The sequence below is a fragment of the Dromiciops gliroides genome, chromosome 2, assembly GCF_019393635.1.
Source record: "Dromiciops gliroides isolate mDroGli1 chromosome 2, mDroGli1.pri, whole genome shotgun sequence".
NCBI classification, from domain to species: Eukaryota; Metazoa; Chordata; class Mammalia; order Microbiotheria; family Microbiotheriidae; genus Dromiciops; species Dromiciops gliroides.
This window is the reverse complement of record NC_057862.1, coordinates 592527090-592547476: the sequence shown is the minus strand read 5'-3', so window position 1 is coordinate 592547476 and position 20387 is coordinate 592527090. Positions and strand designations below refer to the sequence as shown.

The 20387-nt window shown below is 38.8% G+C and overlaps 1 protein-coding gene across 5 annotated transcripts in view; it reads left to right on the top strand.

The window, feature by feature from the left end:
* Nucleotides 1-20387, top strand: part of CCDC85A (coiled-coil domain containing 85A) — a 268156-nt gene that overhangs the window by 118482 nt on the left and 129287 nt on the right. The window lies entirely within an intron of this gene.

Below are 20387 nucleotides of genomic sequence, written 5' to 3'. Positions count from 1 at the left end.
ATGTATATGTATATGTATATGTATATGTATGTATATATATGTATACATGTATGTATGTATGTAATATACCTATGTGCATATTTTTGTCCCATTTCCTCAGTGAGTAATTGTCTTGTTAAACTTTGTCCAAATACCTGCTGCTAGCATCCTGACTGGTACCAGATGGAAGGAGTTTGAGGCCCCACTGTGGCTGAAGCATGCTGGTTGGCAGTTTGAACACGGGAAGGCTTTAAAAGCAGAAGATTCTCTTAGAGTTTCATAGCCCTGTGAAATTGCCTATGATTTAGCAGATTAACCTCAGAGGGAGAATGGAATATGCCGTAGCTTCGCTCCGCTGTGGAATTTAGTAAGTTGCACCCCATCCAAGAAATTTGCTGAAGTACCATATGAGGCAGCTCCCACCACATGGCCTGGAAAACAGGATTGTGAGACCCCAGTGGAGGACAAATAGCAAGGAAGCATGTGAAGTCAATAGACACATTCTAGAGCTCCCCATGTTTGGAAACAGCGACTCTCAAAGAGTGTGCTCAATGTCATACTCTACCTTCTTTTATATTCTACTCCTCTCTGTGTAGTCCACCAAGTATGGTCTGAGACTACGAGCTACTGAATTCACAGTTATTCACACTTCTCTTGATTCGTGTATGATTTAGGCTGGTCAACCCATGGTGCAAATGGTCAGTCTTTTTACTCAAATGGGTTAGTTCAAGGCAGTCATGATGTATTGACTGTAGGTTTTACATTTGTACTTCTATCTTTTATATCATAGCTCATGTCCACCTTTTACTTAGAATATTTTAATATAAAGATGATTATGGTTACACTCCTAAGATTAATTAACATAGACACTTAAATGAGACTACATCATAGTTTTAGTTATACAGATTTTCACCCAGCACTATTTCTCAGTCACTTCTTTTCCTATTAAAATGATTATAGCTGATAGATGGTTAGCAAAGTAATGCAATGCAAGGTACTCAAGGCATTGATTATTGATTTTTCCCGTTACAGATATTATGTTATTTCAGCTAAAATTATAAATAATAATATTTAATATGTTTATTCACTCATCTTAGGGATGATAAATATAAAAGAAGTCAGTCAACAATTATTTATCAAGTACTTATTATAGGCTAGACCTTTTGCTAAGCCTGGGGATTAAAAAAGGCAAAAACATATCAGCTCTCAAAGAACTCACATTTTGCTGTAGTAAATAAACTATAAATAGCTAATTTTATATTATCAAAATCAACAATGCCTATTACATATCTGTACTAACCTCAATTCATGCCAGATCTTGAACTTGCAAAGAATAAAACAAATGCTCTTATTGAAGCATGCACAAATCTTCCAGTTATCCCATAGTGTTGCCAAATTAAATATTCCGTGTGCCATGATTCCTCATGGGAAAGAATACTATACCATGAGTAAAAAAAAATTTCAAGAACCATTGCTTTATACATCCTAATGAGAGCTGTAACTTCATTTTATGAGTCAATATATAACAAACTTTATATGTTACACACACAACTAGCTGGTATTAAGGTTTAATTTCATAAAACAACATTTAGAGTGAAATCTGGAGTAAGTACAGCTTCTGTCCAATTTTTCTATGTTCTGCATTTACAATCATAAGTGACTAGATCTGGATGGGAACTTACAGATCATCAATGACATATCATTCATTTTATAGATGAGGACATTGAGGGCTCTTCAAGGCAAAGTGACTTTGCCAAGGTAATGTATATAGTAAGTTTTAGATCCAGAATTGAAACTTAGTTCTCATGACTCTACATATTAAATAATAGGAAATTAACTTAAACAAACATTAAATATGTCCTGAGAAGGCAAGAGGCATCCCTGCCCTCCTATGGTTATAGTCTAGTAGAAGGGAATACATAAATATTGCAATGTAGGAGGCACTTCTTAATGTCAGTTTTTAATTTTCTTACTATTGAATAATTCTTGGTTCATTGGTGCTTCCTTCAGCTTAAGAGCTGCTGATTTCTCCCCTTGATTTTCTGCATACTTTGATCCAAGTTATATCTATGGAAGGAGGATGACATTTTTCACCCTTAAACATTTGCTCATCACTCTGGCTCTTGGTTAAGAAAGATTTACTTTTTGCAAAACTACAAAGTTAGAGTGCCCTGTCAGTTCATCCCTAGCCTAAATAGAAATATATGAAGAACTGGATCTCCCTGCTGTCTGAGTCACTGCAGATTGGTGTAGTGGTAGATGAAAGTATCCATTTGCTGGACATGGACATAGAGTCGGGAGAACTGGGATTGCCATCTTGTCTCAGCTGTAGACTTGCTATGAGATACAAGGAGCCTCACTTTCCTCACGTGTAAAATGGAGATAATAATCCATATACTACCTATCTCGTGGGGTTGTTGTGAGGAGGGTATTCTATGAATGTGTAATACTAGCTCATATTTAATAATGATAAGCTAACACTTATTTTGCACTTACTGAAGGGCAGCTAAGCGGCACAGTGGATAGAGCACTGGCCCTATAGTTGAGAGGACCTGAGTTCAAATCTTACCTCAGATACTTACTAGCTGTGTGATCCTGGGTAAGTCACTTAATTCCAATTGAATTAAACATCTGGGGCCATCTCCAGTCATCCTGATATGTAGCTTGCTGCTGGACTCAGATGGCTCTGGAGGAGAGAGTGAGGTGGGTGACCCTTCACTGCTCTCCCTCACATCCAATTCACTGAAAGTCATGGCTCAGTTCATCATCCTGATGTCATGGTCCTCTTCGAGAATGAAGGACAAACAACACTTACTATGAACTAGGCACTTTGATAAGCACTTTGCAATTATTATTTCATTTGATCTTCACAACCACCCTGGGAGGCAGGTGCTATCATTATCCCTCTTTTACAGAAGAGGAAACTGAGGCAAAGAGGGGTTAAGTGACTTGCCTGGGGTCACTCAGTCTGCATCTGAGGCTAGAATTGAACTCCGGTCTTCCCTGACTCCAGGCCCAGAGCTCTAGCCACTTTGCCACTTAGCTGCCCCATTTATGCATCCCTCTAAAGTTTCCAAAGCAAGCACTTTACATCTACTGCCTTATTTGATCATCTGGTTTTATTTCGTTCTTCCTTTCCCCCACATGACATATACACAGGAAACTTGAGTACAGAGTAGAACATGAAAAGTGCATTAGAGCCACAGAAAAAAAAAACTGCTGGCTGTAGAAGACAAGCTCACTTCTAAAAGGAGCAGTCAGGGGAGGCTTCACGAGCCAAATGATGACCTTGAGGAATTGCAAGACAGCAAATTGACTGGCATCGTTATGTTTTACGTACTCTATTTCCTGGAGCTGGAAAGGGGGGACTTTCATCATAAAGCTAAGTCCTGGTTAGTGAGCATAATCAATCCTATGAAGGGGTTGCATGTGCTCAGATTTGCACTATTTGAAGTTATAATCATGTAAAATATGGTTAAGTGGTTTCCAGCCCAGTGGAAATATGCAGTGTGATGGAGATAGAGAACTGGGAGAGACCTTAGAAGTCATCTAGCCCCATCCCCTCACTTTACAGATGAGCAAACTGAAGCCTTCAATGGTTAACGGACTTGTCTAAGTTAATATAATTAATAAGTGGCAGAGATAGGATTTGAACCCAGGTTTTCTTGATTTTGAATGCAATGTTCTTTTCCCTAAACTATGCTGATACCTATCATTCAAAAAGATTTTCAATTTTGAGGGTTGAAGTTTTTTTTTAAAAGACCTTTCTGGCCAAATCCTAGTTAAACAGAGAATTAAATTAAACAGAATAACCCATTTCTAAAGTTTTCTGATTAAATGAGATTTTATTTTGTGATAGATTTCTGATCTGGTAATGCTATCACACTTTTTTTTAAAAATTTTTTTTAGTGAGGCAATTGGGGTTAAGTGACTTGCCCAGGGTCACACAGCTAGTAAGTGTTAAGTGTCTGAGGCTGGATTTGAACTCAGGTACTCCCGACTCCAAGGCCAGTGCTCTATCCACTGCGCCACCTAGCTGCCCCAGTTCTATCACACTTTTAAGAGACATTTTGTGGAGTCTCAGAGTTGGAAGGAATAAGAGGCATAATGGTGACGGCTTATATTTACCTAGCAATTTAAAGTTTGTAGAGCCCTTTCTTTTACATATATTATCTTATGTAGTCTTCAAAACAACCCAATGAGGTAGGTGATATTATTATTTACAGATGGGAAAACTGAGGCACAGAGAGGTTAAGTGACTTGTCCAGGGTCACACAACAATGCCATATTGACTTCCTCAGAGGTCATCTAGTCAAACTAATAGCTGGAAAGAATTCCCTCTACCACATATTGGCTTGAGGACCTCCAGTGAGGGAGGGGTACCTACTTGATCCCACCAGCTCATTCAACTGTGGGATAATTCTAGTTGTTAGCAAGCCTTTTTTCTTCTATCAAGACTAACTTTGCCTCTTTGCACCTAAGTCCTCTCTTCTCAAGGCTAACACAACTAGCCAGTGCCTTCGGTGAATCGTCACATCGCCATAACCAGGTATTTGGACTGATGTGGGAAGGAGAGATGGGGAGGGCAGGGAAAAGGTCAGAAACTGAACTATAGAGTCTGGGGTTTGTAGTCCCAAACAGACAAGAGTTCTCTAGCTTTAGAACATATATCACAAAGGCAGCAGGGGCTTCTCTTTCCCTTTCTGCGTCTGCCAGTGCCTTCTACCTCCCTGCCGCTGCCCCCAGTGGCTTTGCCCTTGGCTGCCATCTGTTTCCTTCTGCCTCGCTCTCATTCAAAAATTCCTGACCCAGTGGGCAATCCCCGCTTTGCTCAGAGCTCTCACAGTCTCAGTCTCTCCTAGGGCAGGAAGAGAGCACTATCTGTTTTGAGGTTACAGTTCCCAGAATTCAGAGGTAGGTTTTGGGCCCTTTTCCTTGTCATCAGGGAAAATCAGCCTAAACACCTGGTTCCATTCACATGAACTCCAGGCCTTGCACACTGATTCCCGGCTGTGTGGTTTACCCAGATTGATCCTTTCCAAAATGATATCCTGCTGGCTCATGGCTGTACTAGGAATAAATTAACTGAACTACTGATGACTTTTTCATGTACCTCTTTAACAGTGGATTACAAGAAGAAGTGGTCTGACTAAGAGGGGGGTCCAATTCTTTGTTTCTCTCACTGAGTATCCTAGGCACAGGCCTAAGTGAATTGTGAAGTCCTTTCTATGTGAACATATTCCTTTCAATCCTTCTTCACTGAATGAGAGGAAACCTGTGAAAGGAAAACATTTTTCAAGAAACATATAAGGAAGTGTGAATCTTTCGCTTGCTCGGGTCACCCAGCTCACTTAATACTCATGCATTTCCCTCTGAAGTTCTCATGGATTTTCTCTTAGTAGCAGAAGCATGATTGTCCTTTCCACATTAGCATTGTTTGTGCTTTTTTACCCACCCAGCATGGGGCACACGTCTGTCAGTTTGGCTGCCTTAGCCTTAGAGAGTCATTTCTGCTAAATGCTTTCCTGCCGTACTGGCTTTGTCAGGCTAAGTGAATGTTAGATTCATATTGTGCAAAGGCAATCTGTCAGGTCCACCACGTGTCTTCATTCCACAGAAGGCCTTTCTAAAACGTCTGTGGGTGAGAGTGTCCACGTGTTTATGTCAATATGTAATAGACAATTGCTACCTTTCTTTTTTTTTCTTTCTTTTTTTTTTTTTGAGGCAATTGGGGTTAAGTGACTTGCTCAAGGTCACACAGCAAGTAAGTGTTAAGTGTCTGAGGCCGGATTTGAACCCAGGTACTCCTGAATCCAGGGCCGGTGCTCTATCCACTGCGCTACCTTTCTTTTATAGTAATTAACAGGCTGTTTGGTGGTGATTTATTTTGGCAAATGGAGAAGGGGCCAAGTTTCAGGGGTTCTGACAGATACAGGCTTACACACTGAAAGAAATATCCCTTCTAAGTATTATTTATATGACTTTGCACTGCCTTAGGAAAAATAAAGAGTACTTAAGAGAGCATATTAGAGTAGCTAGATAGTTCTCTGTTGGTCCCATGAAAAATTATAAAAGTTGATTAAAAATGCCTTATGTAATTGGATATATGATTACCACAATATAAGTCACAAGGGAAATGAAGAAAACCTCACATTTCTGAAGAGTGCAGTGCCAAACAAGGAGATTATATAACTATGTAAAGCAAACATAAGTTCCAAACAGAATTATTGTTCTAATGCTTTTTATTTAAAGAACTAACAAGAAAAATAATGGAAATGGGAGATGGTATCTGGGATCTGGTGATAGCCCTCTGAATGCTGCACACTATGATGTCATGGTTACTTGTCCGTCTGAGTCAGCACCCATTAAAACTAGAAAAAACCATCAGCTAAGGTTATTGATGAAAGGGTAAATTGATTTGAATAGCCTACCAATGTCTTTGATTTTCTAACATTTTATATACTGAAACATATAATGACCACAAAGACTTAGCTCTGGTTTTATAATTTGGGCGGTAGGCTATTATAAGAGACTTTCTCCACCAAAGTCCCAGTTGTCATGGAAAGGAGGTTGCAGCAGATTCTTGAAAAATAAGCTAGTTATCAACAATCTGATTGGAAAAAATGTTCAAAATCACTAATGATTAGAGAAATGTAAATTAAAGTAATGTTGAGGTTCTACCTTATATCATATATCTATAAATAGATATCATATATAAATATCATATATTATAAATACATATTATATATATACACATATAGACATACTTCTATAAGACTGGCAAGGATGGCAAAAGAGTGCAATGACAACTGTTGTACAGGCTCAGTATTGGTGAAGCTGTGAATTGGTGTAGCCATTCTGGAAAATAATTTGGATCTATGCCCAGAAAGTGACCAAATTGTCCATACCCTTCAGTGAAGCTATACCACTATTACTACTTTAAAGAAATAACAGAAAGAGGAAAAGGATCTATATGTGCAAAAATATTTATAGCAGCTCTTTCTGTGGTTGGACTATATAAGGGGGCTCTATTAATACTGGAGAATAGCTAAACAAACTGTGGTATATGAATAAATAGAATATTATTTTGCCAAAAGAAATGATGACATGGACAATCTCAGAAGAAACCGAGAAGACTTTTAGGAACTGTTGAAGATTTAAGTGAATAGAACTAGGAGAATGGTAACTAGGATTTCAAGTTCCTGTCACAAGAAAACCAGTTGAAAGAGAAGTGTACCCCAGAGAAGAAAAGGTTTAAGAGTTAAACGATAGTTTATATTCAAGTATTTAAAGGGCTGTTAGGTAGAAGATGGATCAGGCTTTTTCATTCCAGCCCGAGAGGGCAGTACTAGGAACAATGGATAAAATTTGCAAAGCAATGGTGTGTGTGTGTGTGTGTGTGTGTGTGTGTGTGTGTGTGTGTGTGTGTGTGTGTGTGTGTGTTTTGCCCATGAACATTATGTGTATGTCCACATGGATCTGTTTAATTGTGCTCACAGAGAGGAATGAATTGATATCTATCAATCTTGCTCACTTCTGTCCAAGGGAGATTTTGATTCTTTCCAGGAGGGGAACAAGACATTAAAGACTCCTTTGTTCTCCTCAGAGAGGGGATACCAGTCCACAATTACATCATTCTGCTCTACCTCTCTCCCTAAATATTGCTAGTTCAGGGGAAACAATTTTTAGCTTCATGCTGATTTTCCTGACTGTTATCCCTTAATCAGGAAAGAGTGCCCCAAGCTGTATCTGAAGGTTTGACTCTTTTTCCACCCAATGCTATTTACACAAAGACCATCTAGGGTAGTGAATAATGAATAAACCCATTTGTCCAAGCCACTTACAAACAGAAATAAGGTTATTTATATAGATTAGACTATACCAACAATATACAGAGTGAATGAGCTATTCTAATGGGAGTATAATGTTTTAACTCAACTGAGAGACAGTATCTGTTTTTCTATCTACCCAAGGAGAAATTTCCTAAAATCTCTATTACTGTGATTCTTCCTATATTATAACTTTACTTTGTGATATCTAGGTTTATGGATATGCACATTTTTCTCTTTTTCCCTTCCTATTTAGTTTAAAATCCATTTAATTTAATTTCTAGGAATGTGGACAAATCCATTTTACCAGTCTGTTAGGGGCACTGTATTGCTGGCAAAGGCCCATCATTACTCTATTTTAAGCTGAGGTTCAGATATTAAAAGCCCACTGTCAGGCACCATCTTCCTGATTGACTATTCAGTTCCCAAGTCTGCCTTTCTCTTCTTAAGCTTTTGCCTTTGATCAGCTGTTATAATGAAAACATGACCTACATGCCTATAGTCTTCAGTTTCTGAGTTTTCTTTCCACGAAATATCCTTAGTCCTCAGATATCTGCTGTATTAACCCTTTGACCTTAGCCATTGTATCTACCTTGTAGACATGTTGGGCTTAACTTTGACTTTTAATTTTATAGGTAAGTTAATATATGTAAAGTGTTCTTCAAACTTTAAAGTGCTATATAACTGTAAGATACTACTATTATTATTATTATTTTTTCCTTACTGTCCCTTCTTTCTCAGTGATCAAACTGTTCCATATAACCAAACATCAACTTCATATCAGTGTATTTAACCCCTTCTGATCCATACTATTGACCTGCCACTATGCATAGGTGGGATGACCCTGAATGTGATATGAGCAACCAACAGTTCTGAGTCCCTGTGGATTACTCCACAAGGATTCTAAAGTATCCATTTGACTGACAGTTATCAATTAATCAATAAGCCTTTATTAACTATCTTATTCAGTATGCCAGACACTGTAGGAAATGGCTATAGGAAAACAACACATGTGTTTATATATGTAATTAATCTTATGTGTATTATATTTACATGGGGCAGCTAGGTGGCACAGTGGATAGAACACTGGCCTTGGAGTCAAGAGGACCTGAGTTCAAATCTCACCTCAGACACTTACTAGTTGTGCGATCCTGGGCAAGTCACTTAACTTGGTAAAGTCCAGAGGAGTGGATTAAACATATGGGGCCATCTCCAGTCATCCTGATATATATCTTGCCACTGGACCCAGATGGATCTGGAGGAAAGAGTGAGGTTGGTGACCTTGCACAGCTCTGCCTCACTTAAATGCAATTCCGTGCAAGTCATGACATCACTTCCCAATATCATGGTCCTCTTTGAGAATGAAGGAAAAACAACAACAACAACAGCAACAATTAATCTTCTGTGTATTACATATAAATGTATATTATATATGTGTGTATGTATGTATCTTATTTTTGTTGTTCAGTCATTTCAGTCCTGTCTGACTCTTTCTGACCCCATTTGGGGTTTCTTGGCAAAGATACTAGAATGGTTTGCCTTTTCTTTTTTCATTCCATTTTTATAGATAAGGAAACTGAGGCAAACAGGATTAAGTGACTTGCCCAGGGTCACATATCTAGTAAGTGTTTGAGGCCAGATTTGAATTCAGGAAGTTCAGTCTTCCTACCTCCAGGCCCAGCAGTCACTTTATCCACTGTGCCACCTAGCTTCCCTGTGTATCATAGATACATACGGTCATACATATGTATACATACATAAATACATATATACATATACACTTTAGTAAATACTTAATGAAGTATCACATAAGTTGAACCTTAAAGGTAGCTAAGGAGTCTGAGAGTCAGAAGAATGCATTCTGGGCATTGGGAACAGACCATGCAAAATCTTGGGGCCATGAGATGGAACATCATAAATGACCAACAGCACTATGACAGGTTAGCTAAAATTGAAAGTACGTGAAGGAGGGGGCAGCTAGGTGGCACAGTGGATAAAGCACTGGCCCTGGATTCAGGAGGACCTGAGTTCAAATCTGTTGAATCCATTTGACACTAGCTGTGTGACCTTGGGCAAATCACTTAACTCTCATTGCCCTTCGCCCCCCAAAAAGTATGTAAAGGAGAGTAAAAGTTGGATGGAGTCATACTGTGAAGGGTTTAAGCAGCAAAGTTTGTATTTGATCCTAGAGGTAACAGGGAGTTTTGAGGAAATGACAAGGCAAGGACTTTAATAATAGCTTTTTCCTAGCCATGTGGAAGATGGATTGAAGAGAGGAGAGAGTTGTGGTGGGCAGAACAATTAGCACTTACAATATTCCAGTAGAGTGGTAATTATATTTGAAATAGGGGGTGGCTATGTGAGTGGGAAGAAGGGAATGAATGTAAGAGATGTTGGGCAAGTAGAATTGATCAAATTTGGCAACTGATTGGATATGGGGGATGACAAGTGAGAAAGAAATTGAAGATGTGTCTGAATTTGGTAACCTGGGTGTTTAGTTAGTAAACATTCATTAAATGGTTATCATGCTTCAGGCACTGTGAAAAAACCTGGAATATGAAAAAAAATTAAGAATGTCTGTACTCAAGGAATTTACAATTTAATGACGGAAGACACACAAAAGGAAGTTGAGAAGGCAACTGGTGTGTGTGTGTGTGTGTGTGTGTGTGTGTGTGTGTGTGTGTATGTATGGGGTGAGGTGGGGTGGGGGTGGATGGCAAAGTCTAGAAGAGGGCAGCCATGTAGGAAAAAAAGAAATGACTGGTCTGGGTCCCCCCTCCCCAATGGAGGTTCTAGGAGGAGCTCTTCAAATCTACTTCCCAATCAGAAGGAGAGGCTCTAGGAGCAGGGGGGTACAGACAAGGTGTGAGTTCAAGGGCTAAAATGATCTTTCAGTATGATGAGTTTCCTGGGCATGATGGTAAAGTCCAGAGGAGTGCAGCTGGATGGGAAATAAAGAGATGTCTGGCCTTTCACTCCTTAACTGGAGGTTCTGGGAGGAGCTGTCTGTCCCTATACCTTTCAGTCAGAGATAGTGATACACTTGATAGATATTAGGAAGTTAGGAAGAGGGGAAGTTTTGTTGGCAGGGTGTGGGGGTGGGATGGGGGTAGGGCAAAATACAGTTAGGTACTAGAAGTATTGAGTTTGAGATGTTTATGGGAAATTTAATATGCAATGTGGATCTTCTGGAAATTCATTAGAATAAGGAAATAATTCAAATGGTTTATTTGTTTTCATATAGACTAAATGCTTGAGTCCTTGCCTGCAACGGAACTTATGAGCCAGTCATGTGATATGCCCCATCCTTCCTCCAACCCATCAGTGGTGATAAATTACTCAGTGTGTCCTTAAATGAGGCCCTTGGGCTGGATCTGATAAAAAACAACCCTCAAACTGTGAAAATATTCACTTAATGAATTTAATCAATTTAATAGTTATGAGTGGGATTCACCATACATGAAACAAATTTAGGGCAGTTCTTCTGTCTTCTGTTATGCTTCTGTTTGGTAAATTAATTTTTTTCCCCTACTGGAGCCAGTGTGGCTTAGATAACTTTAGTCTTCTTCCTCAGCATGTGTCAGAATTACTTGACAAGGTTATGGACATGGGAATATTTTTCTTTAATACTTTTCAATTTGCTTACTGATGATTTAATGGCTTCTTATTATAGTACTTTCTAAAAGGAGGTGTCACAGTGAGTTATTAAACAGAGAGTTTGGAGAACTGGGTGGGACAATTTTAAACCTTGGTGAATTTTTTTTTTAATTTTGAAGGCAAAGTGTATTTGGATTATAAATGTATGTTATCATCCGGAACCATCAAATGAGTGAATAAATCAATAAAGCATTTATTAAATGCTATGTGCCAAGCACTGAAGATAAAAAGACAGTCTTTGTCCTTGAAGAGCTTCTAGTCTAATTAGGGGAGATTGCATATATGGGAGAATGAGAGCCTGGGAAGGATATTTCACTTTGGAATTGAGATGGTGAGTTTTGCCAAGGCAGGTATAGAATGATATACCTTTTTCAGCAGCAGCTAGGGTATTGATTTGATTATGGGCCTGGAACTAGAAAGACAGTTAGTGCAGAGGATACACACATGGTAACAAGGTGATTAGGGAGAAGGTGGTCATAGAGGTGAATCTTGGCTAGCACTGGCTGGTCCTGATAGCTCATTCCCATGTGTAACTTGATTCAGTGTTAAATATTGACTTTATTCCATCAGGAAGCCTGTCCAGGAGACGTGGGAACTAGCTGCTAAAAGCAATTAGGAATAAGTCAGTGGTCCTATCAAGAAATATTACTGTTCAATGATAAAAAGAAGTAACTAAGTCATTGGTGACTTCTAGATCTCTGAAGGCAAAACATTCTATTCTTTGGTTACCATTCTTCTCTTCAAAGTTTATTTAAATTATTTCTTCAAAACTCAGCTTCTGGCTTATTCAGCGAAAAAAAATCAAGAGGTCTTCATTTAAGTGCCTATTATGTGGAAAGAATCCATTAAAAGATATAAGGAAAGAGGGGCAGCTAGGTGGAACAGTGCATAGAGCACTGGCCCTGGATTCAGGAGGACCTGAGTTCAAGTCCAACCTCAGACACTTGACACTTACTAGCTATGTGACCCTGGGTAAGTAAGTCACTTAACCCCAATTGCCTCACCCCCCAAAAAAAATGGAAAAAAAAAGATATAGGAAAAGCAAAGGTAAATGTGGAAGGGTCCTTGCCTTCTAGAAATTATCCTCCAAGATAGAACTTTGTCTTAAAAGAAGAGGTTGAATTCTGGGAGATGGGTTAGCAAGTTGTACCTGTTAGTAGAAATATTTTATTTGATCCCTCTGAGACACTCGGTGTTTATATATATTCTGCCCAAAACAAGTTCTGAACTAGACACACTCCACTGCTCTATAGGTCTTTTTTAGCTTCAAGTCTCTCACATAACCCAATCCAAACCTAAAAATAATTAATAAATGCCTACTATTTTCAAGGCACTGTACTCTGGGGATACAAAAACAAATGCAAAAACTCCATCCTCTTAGATTACGATAGATGGTTAAATCTCTGGGAATATAAATTTCACATTTATAGATATATATCACATCTGTAAACTCTCTCCACATTGTTCCAGAATATACCTAGCTACATCTCCCCTTCAAGATACATGAGATATTCCTGAAAGAGTGGGGATGTCTCTTCTCTAATGTCATTGTCCTGAACCCCCATTCCATTGTGTTATCACCCAATGTTAAACACCAGTGATTATTACCCCAATTGATATTAACCAATGAACCTCAACCAGCTTTTACAAAGGGACATTCACTATGAAGAGCAAGAATAAACATTACAAAGCATTCTTCATCCCATCCCAAGTCAGGAGGAGGCCATATTTTCCCCATCTAGGACCAGTCTTTGGAAAGAGTAGGTCACACACTTAAAACATCACACTTAAAAGATTTGCTACAAAGCATTTACCTCATCAAATTAATACCCAAATGTAACACAGATGATGGATAGATAGGCTTAAACCTTGGCTACCTCTAGGCTGGGTCAAGCTGATCATTCTTCTGCAACCTCACTTATGCTTGGCCTCTTGCATAACCCAGCTCCTGAACTTCAGGTACTCATAGTTCTGACCTTTAGAAGTTCATAAGGTCATAGCCATCTCCAACTCCTTTATTTGAAGCAGCATCAGAGAACAGAGGCCCCTATTTATAGTCCACATGTTGGCTTCAGTTGGGAACTAGCCCATGACCTTTCTTCATATAGATGCTTATAGCATGTCTGACACCTGAAAAGCAGCCAAGCAGGAAGAAGAAAGAGATTAAGAGCCCTGCTTTGTCTGTCTGGTTAATCCTTCTGAATGGAGCTCAATTGTAGTTTTGCAGTCAGTCAATAATTTATCTCTTCACCACATGCTTAGCCTACCAGAACCAGTTACAGAAAGTCTATTCATGTACTTCAATTACCTGTCATCTTGCCTTTCTGGTGTCCTCATCCTCTTCCATAAGGGTGGACACCAGGCTGAGCACATTGCATGTGTTCTGAGGATGGAGCTCTATTGCCCAGACCTACCTCGTTAACAATCTTCCTTCATTTGTCTGCTGAACTCTCTCCTACTTTAATTCAATAACATTTACTTCCCTCTCTTTCAGAGGAAGAAATGACACTCTTCACTAGATCACAGAATTGTACAGCCTGATAGATCCTATCTAGCCCACACCCCGGGTTTTAAATTTGAGGAAGCAGAGACGCAGAGAAGTTTCAGTGATTTGTCTCAGGCCATGCACTTCATTTCTGGCATAGACAGGCCTAGATACTAGGCCTTCTGACTGAGTACAGTGGCTTCTACACCATACCATGTTGCACTCTTCTTCCCAAAGCTAATCCTTTTGCCTATTCCTTTAGTGGAATAATAGACTCAAAGCTCTGGACTTAGTGTCAGGAAACCTTGAGTTTGAATTTTGTACCAGACACTTACTTGTTTTGTGATCCTGAACAAGTTAATTAGCCTTTCTTGATTTCAGTTTCCTCATCTATAAAAGGGGATAATAATCAACATTGAGTGTTGACCTACTGTGATGGACTATATTCTTCTCACCAATGCAATGGTACAGAAGAGTTCCAGGGAACTCATGATAGAAGAGGATCTCCAAATCCAAGAAAAAAAAAGAAAGAAAGAACTGTGGAGTATAGATGCTGATTGAACCATATTATTTCTTTTGTTTTGGGTGCTGTTGTTTTTTTTTTCCTTTCTATTTTGAGGTTTTGCATCACTGCTCTGATTCTTTCTCTTGTAACAGGATTAATGCAGAAATAGGATTAATGTTATTATGTGTATATATATGTATGTGTGTATATCTATATGTATATGTATAGAGATATATAGATATAACCTATATCAGATTACCTGCTGTCTAGGGGAGGGGGGAGGGAGGGGGGGAGGGAGAAAAATCTGAAATTGTAAAGCATGTATAAACAAAAGTTGAGAACTATCTTTACATGTAATGGAAAAAATAGAATACCTCATACATTAAAAAAAAGGGATAATAATAGTGCATTATCTCAGGGGATTGCTTTGAGCATCAAATAAGATAATACAGAAAGAATGTAGTTTTGCTTTGCAAACCTTAAAGTACTATACAAATGATAACTATTACCACCCATCCAACCTTCTTATGGACCTAGTTCTATCAGTCTTCTGGATCTATCATTCTCTTCCTCTTTCATCATTTTAATTCAATAATCATTGATTAAGTGTTTATTATATGAAAAGCATCATGCTAGGTGCTGGACAGAATGAAAAATAGGCCCTGCCCTCAAGGAGCTTGTATTTTCCTATGGAGATAAGACATTTCCACAGAGTAGTAAATGAAAGATAATTTGCAGAGTGTGAGAGCACCAACACCTAGGGATAAGGGGAGAAACTAGGGATTTTAAGAGGAAAAGGTGAAGAGGGAGTGTGTTCTGGACATGAGAGACAGTAAAGGAAAAGGCAAGGAGGCAGGAGATAGGATGCTAAATTTGGGAAAGAGGAAGTAGGCTAGCTTAGCTAGAATGTAGTTTGTGTATGAAGGGGAGTAATATGAACAAAGTCTGAAATAGTAGACTGGAGTGAAGCTTGTGATGGGTTTTAAATTCCAAACTAAGGATTTTGTATTTTATAGGGAGCCAGACAATGATGATAGTTGAGGAGGTAAGTAACACGATCAGCCCTGTTCTTTAGTACAATTATTTGGCAGCTGATTGGAAGTTGGATTTGAGAAGAGAGAGGCTGGAATCAGGAAGATCAATTAAAAGGGTGTTACTTTGCTAGCTCTCTTTCACAAGTACATTGGTATTATACACATTTATGTATCTTCACACTGGAACATCATTAGAATTTCTTTCTTAAGACCTTTTCGCTCCCAACAGCACCCTTCCCTTTTGCTATACTTGATTGGAACCAAGGGAAAGAGAAGTGTTAGAACATTTAGGCAATGGATGCCTTTACGGTTTATCATTTTGTCACTTTAGATGAGTTATTCTTCTTTAGTGACAGAGAGCAGGCCTTTCCATTATTAATGAAGGTTGCCAAGAGTGGAAGTGTCTGGGGTACAGGTCAATTCCTCTGACCTCTAACCCCTATTTTATTATTTTTTTCTTTTTTTTTGCGGGGCAATGAGGGTTAAGTGACTTGCCCAGGGTCACACAGCTAGTAAGTGTCAAGTGTCTGAGGCTGGATTTGAACTCAGGTACTCCTGAATCCAGGGCCGGTGCTTTATCCACTGCACCATCTAGCTGTCCCCTTTAACCCCTATTTTAGAGAGACAATACTAGAAGGTTAATTATCAGAACTTATATTTCTTTTAGAGCATGACAGTTTCATGCCTTTCTTTCATCTTTTTTCTTCTCTTTCTCCTCTCTCTTTATATGTAAATCTATTAGTCTATATCATAATGGCATTGTAAAGACTTATACTTGCCCTCTGATGATCCTTAGTGGCAGCCAGGAGAAAGTGCTTTATCTGTAGTCAAGAAAACCTGAATTCAAATCTGTACTTAGACACTTATTATCTGTGCGACCTTTAGCAAGTCATTTAACTTCTGTTTGCCTCCATTTCCTAGACTGTGAAATAGGGATTATAATAGTACCTATCTCCCAGGGTAGTTGTGGGTTTTTTTTTTTTTTTTTGCAGGGCAATGGGGGTTAAGTGACTTGCCCAGGATCACACAGCTAGTAAGTGTCAAGTGTCTGAGGCTGGATTTGAACTCAGATACTCCTGAATCCAGGGCCGGTGCTTTATCCATTGCACCACCTAGCTCCCAGGGTAGTTGTAAGGATTAAATGAAATTATATCTGTGTGGTGTTTAGCACAGTATCTAGAACACACTATGTGCTTAATAAATGCTTATTCCCTTCTTGTTCCTCATCCACTTTCCTTGGCCTACCATTCCAGCGCAGTACACATGCAGTACTTACAGTATGTTTCATTGCCAGTCTCTCCCAAGAATATACTTTGTAAACATCCCTTATTATTAGATACATGTTGCTTTCACTTTTGGTTTGGCTAGAGTAAATTCCTAAAGAGCATGGCTTATATTGATCAACTTGGTCCTGCCTAACAATGAACACTGTGCCATCTGCAGAAAGTGCATAATGTATATGGGATTCTCTCCTCCTTTTGGAACAAGCCCAGAGGCCTTTTTACCTCCTGTACTTCCTCATTTTTTGTCAGTCCGCTTGAATCTCACTGCCAACCTGGTGAGTTGCTAGAGGTTGTTTTGGGTCATAGCAAAAGCTATCAGTAAAGGGAGTTTTGGGGTTCCCATGTCTTTCTTTCAGACATATCCTGCCCTAATGATAATTTGAAGGCATCTGAACACAGTGCTTTTAGGAATGATTGACAAGCTTATTAGACACCTTTTAGTGGGAACTCTAATGTCATGGAAATTATTCATTACTGGTGGGGTAGGATGAATAGCAGGAGACAAGGCCTTTCTACACCTGTGATTAGTAGTGTGTATACCTGGTCTCCATCTCAGCACTACTATTTGCAGCAAGCTCATGACTCACTCATCTTTCTCTTCACCTGCCACCTATCCATTTCTTTCTTTCTTTGCATCCTTTTAGCAGGGATATAATCAGATGCTTAAATGTTTCCAAGGTATAAATGTAGTCATGACTAATCATGATACCATAACTGGGTGCTTTTTAAAAGACTGTCTTCTATATTTTCTTTGACTTAATTAACTGGTAGAAAATAAACCATTTAATATAAATTACATTAAACTTAGACATTTAAAGTTTTTTTTGGTATATATAGCCTCGGTTGGTTGTTAAATATTTACCAGTACACCACTGTATTGCTGTATAAATGTTACTTGAGCTAAGTATGGGTGCAATAGAAATCTCAGGGAATGAAATCATCACCAGATTGGAGGTCTAGAGACTGTAGGAAGATGATGATGGTGGTGGTGGTGGTGATAACTGGCACTTACATAGCTCTTTAAATTGCTCCAAATATTTTACATCCATTATTTCATTTGAACCTCACAACTCCACTGTCTAGAGACATCTCACACTTAACAGTTCTAAAACAGAGCTTGTTATTTCTCTCCCAAACCCATCACTATCTAGGATAAGATCATCTTACTCTTCATCCAAGTTTTCAACCTCAACTCTCATCCTCAACTCTTCTTTCTCCTTCATCTTCCATTCCAAATAATTTACTACTGCCATTTCTACCTTCTTACCACACATCACATTTGCCCCCTTCTTTCTATTCATAGTTATCACCTTAATTTAGACCCTTTTCACCACTTGCCTACTGCTCGGTTTGTTGTTCAGTTGTGATCCCATTTGGGGTTTTCTCGGGAAAGATACTAGAGTGATTCAATATTTCCTTCTCCAGCTCATTTTACAGATGAGGAAACTGAGGCAAACAGGGTTAAGTGATTTGCCCAGGGTCACACAACTAGTAAGTCTCTGAAGCCAGATTTGAATATAGAAAAATGAATCTTCCTGACTCTAAGCCCAGTATACTATGTACTGCACTACCTAGCTGTCCCCTTGTTTTTTGCAACAGCCTCCTAACTGGGGTCTCTGCCTCATGTCTCTACCTACTGCATACCATCCTTAACATAGAAATCAAAGTTATTTTCCATAAGTTAAGGACTGGCCATGTTACTCCCATCCTCATTAAACTCCAGTGGCTACCTATTGGTTCTAAGATCAAATAAAAATTCCCCTTTTATCAAGACCTGTCTCCTTCTTATCTTCCTGGCCTTAGTTCATACTACTGTCTTACATACATGTTATACCTCAGTCAAACTGGCCTTTTTACTGTTCTTCGTTTATATAGTGTTCCAGATACCATTTCCATTTATGTTCACTGGCAGTCTGTGCTTGTAATGTATTCCCTCCATACTTCCACCTCTTCAAATCCCTCCCTTCCTTCAAGGCTCAGCGCGACAATCACCTTCTACACGAAAGCCTTTCCTCGAGCCAATCATTTTAAATTTCCTGGACTCAGTTCCTTTGTCCAGTAAAATGAGAGGGTTGGACTAGAAGATCTCAAGGTCTAATGCCAGTGGACACTATTACAAAAGTAAAGGCAGTCTCTGCCCTTGATCTTACATTCAAATGAGGTAGCGCAGGGGAGCAATGCAGACAAGAAAATGGCAGTTGGGGAAGGGCATTTTGGTTTGGAAAGAAAGATGAGACGAGTTGTAGGGGAGTGGATTAAGTAAAATATCATTTTCTATAGCAATGATGGTATTGAGGAATTATGGAATTATGGATTTTGGAAGTTTGGAATTGGGGAAGCACAAAGGGCAAGAGGAATCCATGGGGGCAAATTGACTGGCCAGAGGATACCAAGGGAATAAAGTGAAACATGGCGAGAACCAGTTGAGAAGTAGAGGACAATATGAGGCAGTCACCGATCAGGATGGGGAGAAGGGATGTTAGCTGTCATGGTAGTGAAAAGTATTATCAAATCACAAGTTATTAGAATTGTCAGAGATTTTTCACATCATCTAGTTTAAATTCCTTATATTAGTTCACAGCCAATTGCTCTAATTATTAGACCTGTGAATTATCAAGGGTTTTTTTTTGTCTATACTGGTAACAATAGTCATAACAAAAACATTGGTCATAGAACTTAGTGCATATGTACTCTAAAATCACTGAATTATGTGCATTGTCTCAAGTAGTAACAAGAGGCAGAACTGGGAGCATCAGTGATGCTTAAGTTGCACAGGAAGCATGTGGTCTCAGCTCTGCATAATATAGGCTGTTTTGACTGAAATAACTGCTCATTTGAGGCATTTTGCAGAATTCAACAATAAGCATTTACTGAAATATCTATCGACTGGCATACAGCCTGTGCAGGTAAAAGCTTATTTCAGGGCTTAAACAGCAAGAAGCCAATTTTAAAAGCATTTTTATTAGGTGCAAAAATATTTGAGTTCAAAACTAATTATGATAATAATGTTTAATTATTTCACTGTTTTTTAGAACAGGGAAAATTCTAAAATAGTTTTACTTAATACTGGAAATGCTAACTCAATAAAGATGATTGTTTTGGTTAAAAACTATTAGTGATCATGTTGCTTGCAAGCTAACCCTGCCCCCCACAAAAGGGATGTTTAAATGAACTTTTTTTGGGGGGGTTGAGGTAGTTGGGGTTAAGTGACTTGCCCAGGGTCACACACCTAGTAAGTGTCGAGTGTCTGAGGCCAGATTTGAACTCAGGTCCTCCTAAATCCAGGGCCAGTACTCTATCCACTGCACCACCTAGCTGCCCCAAATTAACTTAATTTTCTTGTAAAACTTGAAAAAAGCTTTTGTCTGCATTTATTCAAGTTTAATCTGGAAATTTACAAATGGACCAGTTTACATGTAAGGGCCATAAGGCACATATAGCCTAATGAAATAAATGAAATCTTAATTATTCCCTGTGTGCAGACATAAAATCCAAGTTTAGCATAAAATAAACTGCTTACATCCAAATGAATGAGGTCATATGGGAGAGCAACACATAGAAGAAAGCATTTGAATATGACTAATGCATTTGATCACATTTATCTAAAAAGTCTTT